Here is a 13,071-nt window from a genome sequence, read left to right on the forward strand (position 1 = left end):
AACCTAAAACAGGAAAAGATAACTACCTAGTAAAACAGAACCTAGTAAACTATACATGTTAAAACAGAAAAAGATAGATGCTAAAACATGTTTAAGATTTTGGCTCCCCTTCAAAGAAGAGTGTCACATACATCAAGTTGTCTTGATTGCGAAAGCCCAAAACACCAGCTTAAACAAATTATCACATAAACACATAGATGCTGATCTGGAATTTCCAGCAGCTTAGCACAAAACTAGTCAGCACAAACCTAGTCAACACATACATGTTATATTGCTGGTGATACCAGCTTAAAACAAGAACACCAGCTTAAAACTATACAAATCATTATTTAACTACATTACTACCCTAAAAATGATAAAACTACATTATTTACATTTTCACAAACACCTTAAAACAAGAACACATTAAACATATACAAATCAATAAAACAGAAAACATTAAAACAAAAAGCATATTGCTAAATTAGGGCAATAATTACTAAATTACTACCTTAAAACTATACAAACAACAAATTGTAAATAAAAAAAAAACACCAGTAAAATATTTACATTTTCACAAACATTTGGTGTGCTACATTAAACAAGAACAAAAAACATATTAAATTGTAAATATAAAACTGCTACATTAAAAATCAATAAACAAAAAACATTAAAACAGAAAGCATACCAATTAGGGTTTTGAAATTAGGGTAAACTGATGGGTTTTGAAATTAGGGCAAACTGATGGGTTTTGAGTGATGAGAAAATTAGGGTTTGATGGGCGGGAGTGTTTTGAGAGGGGTTTGATGTCGAGTGAAGGTTTTGAGATGGGAGAATTTAGGGCGGGATTTGATTGGGAAATTTAGGGGGGAAGATTTGAGAGGGGTTTGATGTCAAGGGGTTTGAAGATTTAAGAGGGGTTTGATGGCGGGATTTGATTGAGAATTTAGGGCGGAGGGTTTGAATTTTGGATGAAAATGGCTGTGAAAATAACAAAGGAAGATGAAAAATATGGCGGATAGTTTTCAAAGAGATTTGTAAAAAAACACAAGTAAAATGCATAGGGAATCGTGCCAAAAAAAACGATGACTCCTATTTAGGACTGAGCAAAACGAGCGTCATCTAGAAACCTATATGTTTACAGATTATGACCCATATGTTATGACGCTTCTGAAAACGCGTCATTCTGAACAATAAATTTACTCGTTATGACCCTTTTTTTAGGACGCCTCACTTTGCGCGTCATCTATTAGCGTGGGTCATAAAATGCGGGTCAAGGATAGCCCTGTTTCTAGTAGTGTGGGTCCAAAAGAGGAGCTCGTGGCGCGAGGCATGAAAATAGCGGTGCTAGTTTCGGGGTCACAAGGTCAGAACATTTTGCTTGCAAACCTCGCGGCGCGAGGAAAGACATAGCGGCGCGACTGGGCCCAAACCAGTATCTCGTGGCGCGAGATGAGGAGTCGCGACGCTAGTTTTGGGGTTTAAGGATCAGAAGTTTTGGCTCAGAAGATCGTGGCGTGAGGCAGGGTCCTAGCGGCGTGACTGGGACATGAACAGAAACCTCGCGGCGCGAGCCGCTCATCTAGCGGCGCGAGTCGTCCAGGTAAGTCTCCTTTTCCTTACTATAAAAAAAAAAGAGAGAGAAAAAGAAGATTAAAATAAATTACCACAGGGTCCATTCGATTTTCTTACCCTCATTCTTTTACACCTTTCTTTTCTCTTTTCTCCAAAACAAACACACACACACACACGATCCAGTACACACACACCTTAGGGTTTCTGATTTCTTCTTCTACTCTTCAAGATCTTCATTCCTTTTTTTCCATCCCATCATCATCATCATGTCAAGAGTAAGTATTCTCATCTTTTTCTTTTTAATTTTCATTTCAATTAATTAGGGTTCTATCTATTTCTTTGATTTTCTTTTCATTGTTGTTGGTATATTGTATAGTATTGTTTACATTGTTGTTTAATCCACTTAGAATTAACTAATTTTGTGATAATCTTTGAAACCCTAATTAGGGTTCTTAATAATTCAAATTAAGGGTTTTTAAGATTTAGTTAGTTTCAAGTCTTGTAATTCAAATTTGTTATTATATTGTTGTTTAAGAGTTAATTCCCACCAGAAAATCCAAAAAAATAAAAAGTATTCGAACAGACTAGCGACGCGAGCTAGGGTGCTAGCGGCGCGAGGTCTGTTCTGTTTGTCCGTTTTCGTCGTTTCTTCGCCGTAGCTTTTCGTTACCGCTTCCAGGTTGTCTCCTTTTACTTATTTAGTATGTTTTTGGCTGTTTTTACAGAGACAACAGGGTGTTGAGAGGTATGAGGGCAACATTTGGCCCCGAGGTTATCAGTTCGATTATGTGGATGAACGCTACAATGCCCCTTCTGAGAAACCAAGCAGCGTAATCAGGACATTGAGAACACCAACCCATCCTTGGCTTAAGTTCCCGAATACTTCAAAAGGGGAGCGGTAAGCCTACTTGAATAAGTTGTGTGAGATTCAAAACTTTGATTTGGTCTCCTCTAGGACCATAGATTGGCAAATGATTAGGGAAGCTGGTCTCATGGAGTACTTTGAACAAAGAATGTTAACTGAGTTTTGGTCTGAACCAAAGGAGGAGATGGTGCGGAACCGATGTGGAAGAGAATCTTTGAATTGAGGAAAACAGTTGTTAAAGAGTGGTGCCAGGAGTTTTACTCTACACTTCAAGTACAAGACCTACCTATTGATGAGTTCTTAGAGGATCGGGTGATCCACTTTCGGTTGGGGGGTAGGCAGCGCCACTGTACCGTTGTTGAGTTTGGATATCTATGTGGAATGTTCGAGGTTCCGGAAATTGAGGAAGGCTCGGTATATCCGTTTGTAGACAGGAGTTCATTTCATACTTCTTCCTTTGATGATAACATGCCATTTGACGCTTATTGGTTTAGTATTTCGGGGAACGAAAAGTTTTATTCTGGGGTGAGTAAGGTGTCGGACATTCGGTCCAAGAGATTGAAGATTCTTTATAAGATGATCACCTACTCATTCTTCCATAGGGGAAATGCTACTGATAAGGTCAATGTTGATGATTTATGGTTGCTTAGACAGTTTGAGGAGCTCCCCACTTCTGGTTGGTTTTGTTGTGCTCCATATATTTTGGCTAGACACATGTATAGGTGTAAGGAGCATAGGTATTTATGTGGTCATTTTGTAACCAAGATGGTGGAAAGGCTTGGTTGTGATACCCTCGAGGGTCGGTCGGAGGTTACGCTTAGAATGGAGACCACCCTTTTGGACATCAAGGAGATGAAAAAGGCAAAAGTGATAAGGACCACTAACCCGAGTGATTTACACTCAGATGGGGAGCAGGAGCCGCCTGCACAGAGACCGAGGATGGACTCGCCACCTAGGGAGTAGCAACCACCTCCTAACCTTTATCCTTCTTATGATTTTGCAGATTGGGGGACTAAGAGTGATCAGATATTGATGGAGCAGAGGCAGGTGCGAGATACTCAAGATAAGCTCGTTGATGGTACAAGGACGATGTGGAGCCAGGTGACCCGCTTGGGTTACCAGAACGAGTATTGGAAACCTTATATTGACCATATGATTCAGCCAAAGACTCCACCTCCACCACCGCCTACTAAGGACTTTAGTCCTCCTCCCATCTTCATGCCTGCCAGCACTACTTTTGGGCCTTTCGTCCACACCCTAGTCAACCCACTCCGCAGCAGCAACCCGGTTGGGTGGGCCTGAGTTCGAGCATGGCAGGCACTAGTGGGACAGCAGGGGACGCTCCGGATATTTCCCAGTTTGGCACATATAGACATACGAGTGGGGAGCGCTACTCGGGGCATGCTTTTGACTTTTACCGGGGTATCTTTGGTGAGCCAGCCGATCCTAATACTGGTGATGGTGTCCCTTCTTCTCATGACATGGAGGAGAATTGATTCACTCTCTCCTTTCTATTTTCTACAACTTATTAGACATTTGAACTTTAATTTCTTTCAATTTGGTTGTAATTCCGCCGTGTTGGCGATGAGACACTTGTTTGTTTGTTTCTTGTACTTTATTTTATTTTGAACTATGTTGTTGGATATTTGGTTTTTCTTTTTGTTGTTGGTGTTATCAGGGGATTGTTTCAAGTTAGCAAGCTGTTTTGTTTCGAGATTGCTTTTGGAATTTATGGAACAAACAAGCGGGCATGCTGCCCACTTAATTTTGGCAGTCAACGGTGCTATGGAAAATTCATGGTTTCACCCGGAGGTTTTTCATTTCTTTTCCTTTCTACATTTTGCATTTTTCCCTTTTTCCCATTACTCGCCTTAGTTATCCATCCATTGAGGACAATGAACAACTTAAGTGTGGGGAGGGGGATGGTAAATTGGAAAAAATGAAAATTTCTTTTGAAGTTTCCTTCCTTTATTAGCATTTTGGTTATGTTTTTAAATTTTTGAGGCTATAGGTTTTGTGCAAAGACGAAAAACGAAGTTAATATAAGATTTTGCTAATCTAGGATAGAACTTGAGATTGTTTACCTTTAGCTTTCCTTTTCTAGTGCTTGTGGCATTTCATCATTCCAAGGGGGCTTGTTCTGAACTTCAATATAATCTAGGTTGCTTGCTAATTGTACCTTAATGATAAATCAAATGTGAATAATAGCTTCACTAGATGATGTATTGGTAGGCACCGCTTGAGGTTTTCCATTTGAATTTTGCAAATTGTGTGCATAAAGTGCTTGAAATGTGTTTAAATATACTTGTGGTAATTTGAATTAACATATAGTTTGCACATCGGATGTCCGGTCCTTAATTCTTATGTTATAGGTTGTAGCTCTAGTCATTATGTTGGGTCTTCATATCGGGGTGTCTGGGGTGCTTCAGCATCAAATGGGTGGCACATGCGGGAACACGCGCAAAACATTTTCAATAGTCTAATGCTAATGTGGGCTTTGAGATTTGAACAAGTAGGTCCTAGGGGTGACTTCGTCTTACCTAGCTCACCTAAAGCTTCCAACTTGGGGATGAGTTGTCCGAAAATTCGCTACACGGGTCTCATAGAAACTCACGGGTATTAAATTATAAAACTTTTTGTTCTCGTATGTGTTAGTATTTAGAGCATGGCCTTTGGATATGCAACCCAACCTTGAGTTCTGGTGTATGTCTCTTAACGATACTCACGTATCCGTAGCGAACCGCTGGCCGGACGCTTAAAGTACACTTTCGTATGATCACCTAATATGTGGATAGAATGACAATTCTAGACCGTAGGAGTATGTTTTGTCAAGAGACTCATAAGTATAACGTAATGAAAACCTTATGGAAAACCAATGGCGTGAGTGTTTAAGTGGACGAATATACCAATAGTCATTGTGGAATATTGCTTATGTTGCTAATAATAATTCTGATGCTTGCTAGTGGATTATAAGCTTAGTAAGAGCGAGCTTAAGGCAAATTGGAATGATAGAAATGTTAAAGAGGTGAACACAAGCATAGGAAGGATTCTAATTGTAACCGAAAGATGGTTTTGCTTTAGATTAGTAGAATTTTCTGATTTCGTCTAAAACTTGCTCATTAGTTTTTAAATGCATTTGCTTTTGGTATTCAACACCGCTTGGTTGGAAACTTCCCCTTTAACTATAGATTGTTTTATAAAATTTTGTTGTGTTTTGTTTGAGTTTTGAGGTTTGTTTAAGTGCATACTTGCTTGAGGACAAGCAAGGTTTAAGTGTGGGGAGGTTTGATATGTCTCAATTTATACATGTTTCTCTCATACGATTTGGACATTTTAGACACGTTTGATAGCCGTTTATACATGTTTTGTGGTGCTTTATGGTATTTGCTAGTGATTTCAGGTCTAAAGCAAGTTTATCGCTCACAAATGGTAGAAAACGACTTAGGAAAGGTTCATATGCACTAACGGATGAGTATTGGTGAAGAACGAAGCTGAAACGGCAACTCCAGGCAAGACTAGCAGCGCGAGCTAGTGTCCTAGCGGCGCTAATCAGAGAACACAACCCAGTAGCGGCGCTAGATTGAGTCCTAGCGGCGCTAGTTTGCAGTTTTTCGGTCAGAAGTGCTCAAAAACACCTCTAGCGGCGCGACCCGAGTTCCTAGCGGGGCGAGATCGAGCTGACATCACCATTTTCTCTCTCTTGGGGTATAAATACCATCCACCATTCCACCCAAACCCTAGTCTTGGACACTTTAGCTCACACACTTATACTCCAGCCGTTTTTCAAGGTTTTCTAAGGGTTTTCATCACTCCAACATCATTGGAAGATTTGAAGATTAAAGTTGGCTCTTGTTTAGTGATTGTGGCTAGATTGTAACCTCGATTTGGATTATTACTTCATATTTGGTACATTATGTCTTCCTTTTTATTTCAATCTTTAGCTTTTAACATTATGAGTAGCTAAATCTTTATACATCTATGAAGATGAAGTGAAACAATTAGTTATGGTTGCATAGTATTTTAAATTCATGTTGGTTTTACTTAACATTTTGTCAAGATCTTAATGAAGTGATTTCTTCTATTTAAATTTGTGTTCTTGGTAGTATTTGTGTTCTTCGATAGTGGTACTAGTTGAATGCAAGTATTATTTTAGTTGTTTGTCTATGAATAACTTTTACTAAGTCATGGTATGATAGTAAAGAATACAAGGTTAATAGAAATTACTTTGTTAAGTGGATTTAACGGTTGGTGGTACCACATTTCTTTCACGAAGATAAAATTGTTATTTAAATAATCTAACGAACTAGTTAGTTCAAGGAATTGTAATAGGGTTGGTGGTACCACTTGTTGCAAGAAATTGAGTTGATTAGGTGATTGAGTAGATTTTATAAACGTAGTGCACCCGTTTGTGTTTTTGACTTGTCACGATTATTATCACCAACATTATTGAATTTTGAGCTTAAACCATATGCAACCTAGACTTCTTGTGGAGCGGATTCGACATAGATGGCTTTTTAATCATTGTTTACACTAAAACCATTTTCGATTAATTCTTCGGAATTACTAATTTGTTTTAATTTCCGCAAACTAACTTTTCTAAACGCAAAGTGACAATTCGGTCACAAATCAAACTTTCTCTAGATTTACATTTTTACAACCTTAAGTACAACATTCAGTCCTTGTGTTCGATCCTGGTCTTACCAATTAACTATATTACATACGAACGGGTACACTGCCCGTAAGTGTGTGGTAGTCAGTAAGCGGTAGATCTTGTTATAAATTATTAAACTCAATTTCATACATCACCCCCTATGCAGGTCCCTGACTTTTTCATTTTCGATGCCCCTAGCAAAAACATCTATTAAATTTGGCCGTTAAATCCATCACGTGCATAGCACATGAGGGTATAATTGTCTTTTTGCCAACCATAAGAACTACCATCTCCAAAACACTTGTTTTTTCCTCATTCTTCTTCTTTCCTTTTACCGGCCATCATCATCTCCAATTCCACCCAGACATGTTTAATTCATACTAACATACATATATTTGATCCATATGTATCTATATCCTTTTCCAGGAATTAGTTCATCCATCACTATCGACATCTCTTCATCATTCTAATCCAACAAACAATCTTTACACCCGCATCATGTTGAGTGGAAACCAAAATTACGAACCTTAATTCACTTCCCATAGTTTCTCATACCATGAAGCGATTCGTTGAGAAGGTTTCACATCACATTTAAAACTAGGATACAACAATATTCAATATAGATGTAGTAATAATATGATATAATGCACCTTAATTCTTCAAACTTTGACTAAAGAAAACTAGAAAAGGAGGAGAAGATTTCTAAATCATCACGACAAAGGTGGTAATCACGACCCAACACTTTTATCTCTGACAAACACTCTGCCGCCTCCATCGCCATCACCACCACCACCACCACAACCCATCCATTGCACACCCATTAAAGATTTAGATTGTGTTGAAGCCGTCGGCCATCACACCCAACACTTTTATCCCTCACAAACACTTGTACCTAGAACTCGCCGGTCATTTCTCGAAGAAAAAACGACGATTGATTGTAGGAAGTGGAAAACGTGGTGTGGTGGCCCGTTGATTGTAGCGGGTGTAGGGCGGAAGTAGTTCCGATTGTAGTCGGTAGTTGCGCATGACCGCGACCGGGTGTGGCAAGTGGAGATCCCAATTAGCACGGCAGCTCAGGTGGATCTATTGTAGTTTGTAAGTTTTCTTCATAGATATACAGATATAATATATACAATATAATATTTAATTTGCATCCTTAATCATGTGGGTTTTGTTTTTTTTTTTTAATCTTTTATCATTTCATCATACTTTTCATTCGTATGATGTCAAGATTGGTAATTTATGCAAGAGGAAGATGTAGATCTGGATTAATTTGTGTAGAAAAGGGTTCCATTTTCTTAAATAGATATGAGATCTCCTTTCATAAGTACAGATGCATATATATATATATATATATATAAAATTTATTATCATAAATAGTCACTGCGATTACAAGATCAACAAAAATACCCTAGATTTAACGGCCAAATTTAACAAAAGTTAGCGCCAGGGGCTTATGACAACGAAAATGAAAAAGTCAGCGACCATTTGCAACGAAAAATTTAACACAGGGAGCAAAACGCTAAAGTGAAAAACCACAGGGACCATTTGTGACATTTTCTCTAAAATCTTACTGCCATCTACTCCAAAAGTCCAAATGCTTTTCTTAAAGATGTGGTCGATAGTTTAATATATATGTTTTTTCTTAAGGATTATTTTCCTTACGTAACAAATGATTATACAATTTTCGATACATAATCCATCAACTAAAACGCCATTTTCATGAAACACGAAAATATAGACCGATTATTATTCTGAAAATAAACTTTAGATCAATAAACTCTATCATAGCAACCAAACACACTTGATCAGCTTACTTTTCTACTAGAGAAACAGAACATATACATACTGATATTCATTATATTTAAATATATTTTAAGACAAAGAAAATACAATATTAGTAAGCCTGTATAAAGAGAGAGAGAAATGTTATTTCCTTAAGTGTAAAACGTAGAATACAACTATCTGAAATATTATCAACAATATTCTTTAGCAACATGATTTTCTAGTCCTTGCACAATCCTCGTCACATAGAGTTGGATTTTTGTTGCAGGACTTTTTGTCACCACAACAACACCAAAGCAATTGTTCCCTTACTTTTGAACACGAAGGAGAGCAAGCTAGCGAAATCTCGATTGTCTGGTTTCCATTAGTTTCATTTTTTGTACCTATAAATCTAAAAATGATAATATTGGTTATAATGTTCACATATAAAATATATTGGCAATGCATAACATAAACTTACACTCATAACACGCCAACAATGCAAGAAAGCTTATACAGAAGAGCATGGTACGAAATTCAATCAACTTAACCATCATGACCGGTGCAAGTTTTAGATCACTTTTACTCTTTTGTAAGAGAGACACACATGAATATAATTTAATGAGTGATAATCAGCTGGATATTGTCTATTTATACGTGAATTTAGCTAGAATAGTGATACCTCTTTTTCCCATTTAATACGCACTACAAACGCACTTTTTTTTATGCAAATGTTTAGATTTTTTTTAAGTTGTTCACATTTAAAAATGTGTAGAAATAGTCTACATTAAAAATGTGAAAAAAATTAGAAGTTTCACAATTATAAGTGTGCATAAAAATGTTTACAAACTAATAAGTGTGTACAGATTTGTATGCGCTTTTAAATGTATAAATCGTTTTCTTTGTGAGTGATTTGTACGCACTGAAAAATCATTTTTTCGCAGGTTATCACTACGCAAGTGCGTAGAATTCACTCGCGAAGAAATGATCTCCATAATTAGAAGTGCATAAAGTATCTTTGTACACACTTATTATTATGAACGTTTTTTCTTCACATTTTTAAATGTGATACTTGTAACTTTTTTCGCACTTTTTAATGTAGACTATTTGTATGCATTTTTACGCGCGAACAATTCAACCAGATTTTACGCACTTTTATAAATTATGTAGAATAAAGTGTGTAGAATTCACTAATTTATTGGAGTGACGGTTGATTAGTTCCGTTAATCATAAGAGTTTTTATCGCAGTGGGCTTTCGCAGCGAGTTTCCCCTAGATCTAGAAAATAGAAATGATAGTTTGGGTTACCTAGCATTGTCTACGTTTCACATAGGCGCGCATAACTCGTTTTTGCTATTGGGTTACCCGAATAGCAGAGTTTTATTCGATGAGCGTTCACATGATTAATTACCATTATACTTTTTCTTAACTTATTTAAAACTATTAAAAAACTCAATTGTTTCTATCTACCACGAGTATTTATCATTATTGACCTTGTAAAAACATAGATGATACTCAGGTGAGACTTACAAGCTAGTATATCTTTTAATAACCAAATTGGACAAAAGATAACATTATAGTAGCAAGCAATAAATCAAGTAAAAACTATGTAGAAGTTTTAAGTAGAAAATCACAATCAGAAGGAAATAAATCAGTTCAAGTTTGTGTTTTTGACACATTAAATCCTAGTTCAAGTTTGAATGCCGCTAGCAGGGATGTGCGTGAGACTACAAAAATATGGTAGCGGCCCGAAAATTTCCAAAACATATTACCGGTACAATTTCATTTGTCATCCCATATCATTTCATGCTATCACGATCCCAATTCTCGTAAACCAACAAAATTGTATACCGGTTGGGGTCTCATTTCCCTTTCAGTATCATTTTTCGATACAAAGATCAAGACAATATTGAAACAGGACCAGGATATGAGAAGTTCTGTACGTTCATCCGTAAATGTCATTCGGTTTTACAAAAATATACGCATTTGGTTTTACAAAAATATACGCATTTTTTTCATCGATCAACTTACCGGCCTATGTAACATTTAAAATTTACTAACATATATATGCCTTTCGTATTTCTTTTATAACCATCAAATTTCAAATATTGTTTAAAAATGACCATCATCAACTCCTAATCAGATATATGGTTGTTAGAAATTTAAAGAATATTGTACAGGTGATTAGCATATTCGCACAAGAGTTAAATGTGCATCCATTTTGAGCAAACTAGATAGAACCATTTGCTTATACTAGAACCATTTTTCTGATATAAGTTATCAACAATGAGCATCTTTAATTAAGGAAATGCATGCTTAGAACACTTTAAACTATAGCGACTTATGTGATATATAATGATTAAAATATATATAAATATATATTTTATAATTTATATTCGTTGTGAAGTTGTATAAATTTAAAGTTAGATATCGAGAGAAAGTTGGTGGCTAAGATGAAGGCTTCTTGAACATCTCTTGTTAAGTCACATCGTGTTCATGATTTAGAAGTAAAGATTCACACGTACTCGAGTTAGTCGTCACAAGAAATATGTGCATATGGTACATATACAAGTTTTATTAATTTCTTATCATTATATATTATAAAAAATTTTACGAAGAAAATAAAATTAAAAAATCATATTTTATTGGAAAACTCAAGAAACAAAATGAAGAAAGTACAATAATAAACATATATACATATATAAAATATGAGTAGGGTTAACATGAAAACAACAAATATAGAAAGAACCACTAGTTTCTCTATCTTTCTCCTTTATGGTGTGGTTTTTAATTTTTAATTTTTAACTTTTACTTTTTGAATTTTTTATTTTCTTTTAAAAAAAACTCATTCAAAAAAAAATATATATATACTTTTTTGTAAAATTTCATATGGGTTACGTGTTGAAACGTATGGATACGGTACGAGCATTGCTTTCATCCGTTTTAAAGGGGTTGTCACCAGACACATATAAGAATGATATGGATTTGATGGACGGCTATCCAAGAGATGGTGACGGTTTGATACGGTACGGGCGTAGCCCTTAACTCTAAGAGAAAAACCCTTAAAGATAGTTTTTTATTGGTTCTCACCATATATGTTATTTCACTTGATCCTTCACTATAAAATATTATATATGTTTATTAAATAAGGGTTTATATAAAGAATAACTCTTTTAAAATAATATTGACATTCATGGAGTGTCATTTTGAAAATCAGTATGCTAATAAGATTTTAAGTTCTTCAAAGCTAAACTTATAAACTTTTTTATAGATGTCCATTATCTAAATACATTATTTATCATTAAAACAAAAATAGAGAATATTTAAAAAATCAAATGAAAGAAAAAATATAATTAATTTAATGTGAATATAATAAGATTCTAAAAGTTTTTAATCTTTGATTTCATTAATTAGAGCTAGTTTGCTGATGCCATATCTAACTTTATATTACTTTTATTAATATTTTCAAAAGATATATATTTTCTCATCTCATGAGAAATGTTTTTAAGTATTAACTTTATATAATTTTTGGCCTTAAATGTAAATTTTTGTGTTATATAAACTTGATGAAAATTTATAGCAATGAGAATACTTTTTTAATATAATCAATTCATATAATTTTTATCAAGTATTATTTAATACATATAAAACTAATTCAGGTCAACTTTGGAAAAGTTACATTTTGAATTTCAAAACATGATATTCTAGTGAGACAAATAGATTACTAAATATTATAAAATTAAACCAGTTATTAATTATAATATATATATATATATATATATATATATATATATATATATATAATATATGAATATGAATATGAATAGCATCATATAACTATGATTTAATTTGATATTCACTAACATTGATATTAAACTTATTAACTCTGTTGGATTTGTTGTTATAAAAAAATTCCATATCATATATGAGTCTTTATTATTAATCAAAATACATATATACACATATATAAAATATTATAAAATTATATATTATATTTTTAGAAAGTTCAATTTTTTGAACAGATATTTATTACACATACCAAATCTAATTCTACTCCTAAAATTACTGGGAGGGGATTCTCTAAAGTTATCCCAACTTAACTAGTTAAGTTGAGAAGATCTTGACTATTGGATAAAAATCAAGGGTCAAGATTTAAAACTTATCTTTAAATCTTGACTTTTGATTTTCATTCTTTTAAATCTTGACCCCTGATTTTAATTCAATGGCAAGATCTTCCC

Source organism: Erigeron canadensis, chromosome 8 (genome assembly GCF_010389155.1).
Source record: "Erigeron canadensis isolate Cc75 chromosome 8, C_canadensis_v1, whole genome shotgun sequence".
In the NCBI taxonomy this organism is placed as follows: Eukaryota; Viridiplantae; Streptophyta; class Magnoliopsida; order Asterales; family Asteraceae; genus Erigeron; species Erigeron canadensis.